At 42.9% G+C, this 7,076-nt stretch overlaps 1 protein-coding gene across 8 annotated transcripts in view; it reads right to left on the bottom strand.

Annotated features, from left to right (window-relative positions):
* The window catches only part of dab1a (DAB adaptor protein 1a), a 205,782-nt gene that overhangs the window by 159,970 nt on the left and 38,736 nt on the right, over positions 1-7,076 (bottom strand). The window lies entirely within an intron of this gene.

Here is a 7,076-nt window from a genome sequence, read left to right as displayed (position 1 = left end):
TGGGGTATCTTTGTGTGTTAAGTAGAACTGTCAGGCGATTAAAATTTTTAATTGCGATTAATCGCATTGTCCAAAGTTAACTCGCGATTAAACGCAAATTAATATGTGGCCTTTTTTTTAGGAAAAAAAAATGTGTGCTTCGTGGAATTTAGCAGTTCTACATTAATTATGAAAACAAGAATGGTAAAATTAATAGTTTTCATCAGAAATACTTTATTTTGTAACATTGTATTGAGATAAACTTTCTTAACAATAAAAGGCTGTAACATAAAATGCCTAACAAAAGCCCAAGTGAAGGGCATTTTAAATTCAAAACTTCAATCAACGTTCAGTAAAATAAAATTAAAAACATCAAAACTAAAATTTCCATAACACTTTCATGTTCATTTTTTGTCAGGACCAAATCTTTTCCTCCTCTGCTGAACTGCAGTAATAAATGAAATAAAGATTTATCATTTCCAATGAAATTTTGTTTTTTAAAACATTAAAGACGGGATACACTGTGGATAGTTTGACAGTCTGTTACTGCCGCCGCGTTCTCTGGCTGCAGCTCGATGCAGCGACGTGTCCAGCGGAGCTCATGCCATGAATATGCCGGCAGACAGACCGCTATGCTGGGGTTGGATCACGCTTAAACCTCCAGAACATTTAAAACATCCCCCGGTGCGCTTGCTGTTCGGAACGTCGGGGGTCCGCAGCTCTCGGGACGCGGCGCCGGATGCGAGCCGGTACCACCAGACGTGGTACTGGATGTGAACCGGAGCCATGTGAAGGTGCAGGAGCTCTGGTCCTAGCGCAGGCCGGTTCTAGCTTGCAGCTCGGAGGTTGGAGACCCGCCCATGATCTAATGGGAGCAGCCTGTGAGAGGACGATGAGGGACGCCTGCACGCGGTATGGAAAGGCACGTATGAGAAAATCCCATTGACTGTAAAAATAATGGACTCATCGAGCTATGGGGTCCCCCCATTATATACAGTCTATGGAAAATCTGCGATTAATGCGTCAAAAATATTGTCGGCGTCAAGCACGTGTCAGATTAACGCGTTTTTAACGCGACAAATCTGACAGCCCTAGTGTTAAGTGTAAAATATGACCATAGATATGATACATGATATGTGATGTGATTATGTATTGTCAAAATTGTTTCTGCTTAGTTTTCTGCTCCTAAAGAGCAAGTCTTGTGTGACACTTTCAAGACGACAGTTCTATCTGTAGCTTCGGCAAAACCACACGAGGACAGGAAGCAACGGGCCCCACCAACGGCCTCCAATGACAGGAAGGAGCCTTGTGAAAAAATGAAAAAACACCATCTCTTTAGCCCAGAGCAGAAGACCTTCTACAGACTTCTTCTCCAGACATCGACACGACAGGTCCTCTTCCTCGCTTCGGTAGGAGGGCCCCCCCCACTTCGGGGGGAGAGGAGCCCGGACTTCTTCTTTTTGCTGCTCGACTTGACGTCGTTTCTGCAAGCCTTCTGTCATAAATAAACGGGTTGACATACCCAAATAGATTTTTTCCTTCTTCTTACATCTGACCTCTGCCACTGAAGACAACCTTGCAACACCAGGTAAGCCCCAGACCCCGCGAGCCTGAGAGACATCAATAAAGATAAATACCTTCTCTTTTGTGTTCAAAGAGTATGTGTATCACATGAAAAATAAATAAATAAATGAATAAATAGACCTATAAAAAACTTAGGCCTGAAATTGTCATGAACTTGAAGAAAGGTTATCGTATGTGGTTTTTATTCTGTAATAAATAAACATACTGTAGTTGGGTGGTATCTACTATGGGTTTATCTCATGTGCCTTTTAAAGTCCTAACTGAGTGTATCTAAATAGTGATGTTTAGTGAATCTCAATAGGCAGACAGTACGAGTTTCAGTCCCCACTCGTGGGTAAACAATAAAAGGGCAGTTTCACACATTTACTCTCCGTGTGTAGAAAGAATTCGGGAGTCACACGTCGGCTTGATGCGTGTAGAAGAATTCGGGAGTCACACGTCGCCTTGATGCGTGTCTAAAAATATCGGGATGCACGAGTCTCTCTTCCTCTCTCGTGTCTAAACAATAAAAGAGTACTTTCACACACTTACGCCGGAGTCACACAGGACGCGATAGCGCCGCGAAGCAGCGCGGAGCGGCGTGCGCTTCCATTCAGCGCCCATGTTAACCTATGGCGTCGGTCACACCAGGCGCGACGCAGAGCGGCGCGGAGGGTCCACGCGGTGCAGCGCAACGTTTCGGCGTCTGGCCTATTTCTTCCGCGCGACGCGAGCGCTCCGCGTCAATACTGGCAGGAAGTTGCGTCGAAATACATGAGAAAAACTGGTTTATTTTCAAAATAGAACCAATTTTTTACAATAAAACGCCGCGATTGACAAATGTGATCATGTTTTTGTGTCTAAACAGACTGTAGAGATGAAAATATGCATACAATCAAAACACACAGATACGCGTGCGCGAGAGCCCCCACCCCGGACACTACAGATCTCCGGAGCGGGTGTGCTGGTCTGCAGGGTTCTGGGAGGAAAAGAAGCAGGGCAGACGGGCCCCCCAATGCAGTGGGGGCACACTGGAGCGGGGCATGGGGCTGCGTTTGAACGAGAGAGAGGCAGAGGAGCGGTTCTTCTTGGAAGAAACATCAGGTAATATTTTTAGTTTATTAATTTACCGACGGAAACACGTGGGAGCGCGTGCGTGCACACAGACACACAACAAAACAGACAGACACGCACACGCGCGCACAAACAGATCAATAAAGTGGGCCGACTGCGGAGTTGGGGGGCGGGGTCTGTGTCAACAGGGGCAGAGACCATCTCCTTTTAGCAGAAACACAGGGAGATATCCTGGTTATTGACCATAATGGCAAAAAAAGCAATAGCTCTAGCAGAAGCGCCTGTCGACCGTCGCGGAAAAAAATCGCGTCTGGTGTGACCAATAGAGCGGCGCGAATCGGCGCGCACTCCGCTCGCGTCCAGTGTGACTCCGGCGTCATTCCCTGTGTGTAGAAAAAACTGGGAATCACAAGAGTCTCACTTGTGACTAAAAACCAAAGAGAGGAGCTATAAACCTAAAACAGGCAGTCAATCCCTGTTACGGGCGGCGGCTCAACAGTACTAAAAAGAAAAATAAGCATAATTAAAAATACAATCTAAACTAGACTAACTAGACTAGACTAAAAGTACAATGAGAACAATTTAAGAAATGTAGGTGTTACGGCTGTGGCCGTATTTTGTTTTGTTTCCCTTGGTTTTGTGTATTTTTGTCAGAGTGGGACTTCTTGGTGTTTGGCGGATCTTTGTTTCTGTCTTTATTTCTTTCAGGTGTGGTGCTGGAGGTGTGGCTCCCCATTGGTCCAAACTGGAGGAGGGAGCCTTCGAAAGCACCATGTGGACCTCCATACCAGGAGAAGCGAGCTGGGCTGCAACCTGTCTCCACTGCAGCTCAGTGATCTTCTCCACCCATTTTACTTTGTGCGCACTTGGTAGTTTCTTTGTGGTTTTGTTTAGTCCCACTCTGTTCTTTGGGTTTATGTGAGTTAGGTTTGTTAGGTGAAGCTGTAGGGGTGAACTGCCATTTTCTTTAGTAAATGTTTTCTCCTGTTTATGTTAGTCCAGGGAGGTTAGTGATTGTCATTCTTTTACTGTTTCTTTTGCAGGTAAGCTCCCTGGGTTGAGTTAGTTGGTGTTTTGTTTGTTATTTTGGCCTTGGTTCACCCTGAAGCCTTTGGCTTCACTTTTAGTTATTGTTTGGGTGTTTGTTCTTGTAAATAAATTTGTTTACATTTTTATTTTATTTAATTTGTTGTGTTTTTGTTACACATTTTCTTGTTTAATTCACCTTTATGTTAGGCCCCGGACCCCTAGATCACATGGGGCGTAACAGTAGGTAAACAAAAAAAACATTTAATTAAACATGACTTAAATATAGCTTGAATTTCAATAAGCTATATTATGTTATGATGTTATTTCAATTTAAATAAAACTTACAATGGTAGAAGGGTAAGATTTACCCTTATTTTTATGTCAATAACAGAAATGTTCAAGTAAAGTTTACTTGAAAACTAATATATTCTTTTTACCTATATTTTTTCCTGTAATATTCACTAAGGATTTCTGCGTGGATATTGCAAGAGGACCAAACTTTACGGAGATGTTTTTCCAGTACGTTTGCCTCCTGCACATAACTGCCCGAGTCACTGAGATTCAGCCCTGCTGAGTTAGTCTTCCTGTCAGGGATGGTGGTGGTGGTGGAGGACCAACACAAAGGAGACAAGACTTGGTGGCAGAGACTTAAACATTTACTAAATAAACTTAAACATGATAAAACCATGGAGACCCAAGCCAGTGACGTAGCAGAGCAGATGACCTGACAATGATGAACTGTAAACCAGACCCTTAAATCCACTGAGGTTGAATAACCAAATGACGAGAGCTGCGGATGGTTTAACCTGAACGGAAAGTCTTCTTGTTCTGCTACAATTCTAAATCTTCCTCTTATAAACATTCATCTTCCTGACCGCTTCTTCCCTTTCGGGGTCGCGGGGGTGCCGGAGTCTATCCCTGCTACTGATGGGCGAAGGCGGGGTTCACCCTGGACAGGTCGCCAGTCTGTCGCAGGGCCTCAATGTCAAACTCCAGGCCTTGAGGGCCAGCCACCAGCTGGTTTTCCAGAAATCCTGTCTCATCTGCTGCTGATTACCTGGATCAGGTGTGTTTGCCCAATTAAGAACTTCAATAGCAGGTTGGTTGGAGAACATGAAGGACACCGGCCCAGAGGCCTGGATTTTGACACTCCTGCATTACTGTCTTTGTTTTCCTCGTCTGAGCTGGGATCTGGCTCAAAAGTGTACTGCTGGATAGCTCTGATATTGCTCGCTGTTTTTTTTGCGACACTAATGCCACCAGGAGAGAGTGTAAACAAAGAAATGCTGGGATATTACCCCAGGCTTACACCGCTAGCGTCAAGGCTTCGTTGCATTGCAGGAGTGGACTATCTACAGCCGAAGGCTTACACTGGCTGCTGCTCCAGCCACAGCCTGTGAAAGATCAGCCCAGACAGAGTACTGCTGGATCTCTATGATCAGCTTCTCGTTGTCCATGGTTATGACTGACAACGCTGTGCTGCAACACACTTTGAGTAACCCGAAAATTACGTAATGTTTACGACACGCTGAAACCGGCGAGTTCAGCGGAAAGTTTGTTTTATTTTGAAAATATACCGGATGCACTTTAAATTCGCTCGCGTGGTTTCCAGTCTAAGTCGTGAATAGCCCCAACTTCACAGAAAGTGATGACGAGCTGCGTCGTCTGTCAAAATTTGAACCGAACGAAAAGGATTCGCAGCGACGCAGAGGCCGATCCGCAGACGCAAAACGTGAACGACTGCAGTGGAAGTTTCTCTCGCAGTTTTAAAGTTAGGAAAAGACTGCGGCGCACGCAACGGAACCGTGACGCTAGCGGTGTAAGCCCGGGGTTAGTGTAGGGTTGCTTTCCCACCAACAGTCCCGCCCACCACACATAGGCAACTTTGAAATGAGCTCCTGCTGCTCTGCAGAAAATATGTCTTAAACAAACAACACAGGCATTTTTATTTTAGCATAAAACACCACAATCACAATTAAAAGACCACTGGGAACAATTTTACAGCACAAAAAAGATATAGTTGGAGTGGAGTTTTTAACACCATAATAACATACTTTTTTCTGATGGTAAAGAGAAAAAATTACATTTTAGGTGGTGTTTAACTGCATTTTGTACATTTACGTAAATATACAGCATGCAATTAAAAATATTTTACTTTTTTTTATTGAAGGAAAGAAATGCTAGAGAGAAGCAGTCAATTTAGGGGCAAAGAATGAAAAATAGAGAATCAACGAAAGAGAAAGGAAAAAATTAGAGATCCCGAAAATAAGTATGCTTTGCAAGCTGAGGAAAGACAGTGATGGATAAGGAGAGTCCAAAATGAAAAAGTAATACAGATGGATGATAAAGGGGACAGAGCACAGAGGAACCTAGATTGAATATTAGAGGAAGGAAAAGAGAAGGTCTAGGAAATAGAGGTCCCAGGAAGTTGCAGGTCTTATGTTCATTGCAGAATGTTCAAAATAAGACAGAAAGTTATTTCTCAGTCTATTGTACTTATATCTATTTTTTAATAAATCAGAATTGTCCCTTTTTAAACTTTCTTATCAGATGTGCCTTTTTTTTTCTTTAAAAAGTTAAAATATTTCTTCAGGTTTTTTTTAAACAAGAGCAAAAAAAAGCTAACAAAAAACAGTAAAAAACAAACAAACAAATAAAAAAAAGAATAAGAAACAAGAAACAATTACCCCACAAACAATCTTGGATGTAACAAAAGATGTTCAGAGTTCGAAAAAGGGCTTTGGATGAAGCTAAAAGCTTATCAAGTCCTAGCCCCTTTGTTCTTTTTCAGCCCAAATTAAATATACAATTATCTCATTAACTATACTGAGCTATATGAACAATACATTTCATTAATGACAAGAACAGCGAATTAACAATTTTGTACATTTCTATATACACTAATACACATGTACATGTAACAATCAAAATATTTTATCTGTTTCTTCGCATTTATTAATTATATGACCCTCAATGAATGCTTTTAATGTATGTAAGGTTTGACCATTTTTGATGTCTTCTCTACAGTTATTGCATAACTGCGCTCCCCTTGTGGAGATGAAGTGGATTTTAATGTTTGTTTTTACAGGTGGTTTGACGTAAATGTTTGTTCCTCTCAGCGTGCATTTATTTTCTCTTAACTGGAAGAGCTTTTGGATACGTTCTAGCAATTTTTTAGTTTTAACTTTGAACATGGGCGGCCGTGGTGCAGTGGTAGGGCGGTCGGCTCCTGATCAGAAGTGAGCGGGTTCGACTCCCGCCCGGGAGGACAGCACGGATAATGAGTTTACACTGGAAATGAACCGCTCGTCCGAGGCTTCATTCATATTCCGCCGCGATCACGTCGTTCGGTTCAGAGAGCGGATGATGAAACATTCACCACGCAGACAGAGAGGCTGTGTGTCGGTACGGATCTGCTGCAGTGTTATGGA

Source organism: Oryzias melastigma, linkage group LG18 (genome assembly GCF_002922805.2).
Source record: "Oryzias melastigma strain HK-1 linkage group LG18, ASM292280v2, whole genome shotgun sequence".
In the NCBI taxonomy this organism is placed as follows: Eukaryota; Metazoa; Chordata; class Actinopteri; order Beloniformes; family Adrianichthyidae; genus Oryzias; species Oryzias melastigma.
The sequence above is the reverse complement of the archived record's forward strand: the minus strand, read 5'-3'. Positions and strand labels throughout refer to the sequence as shown.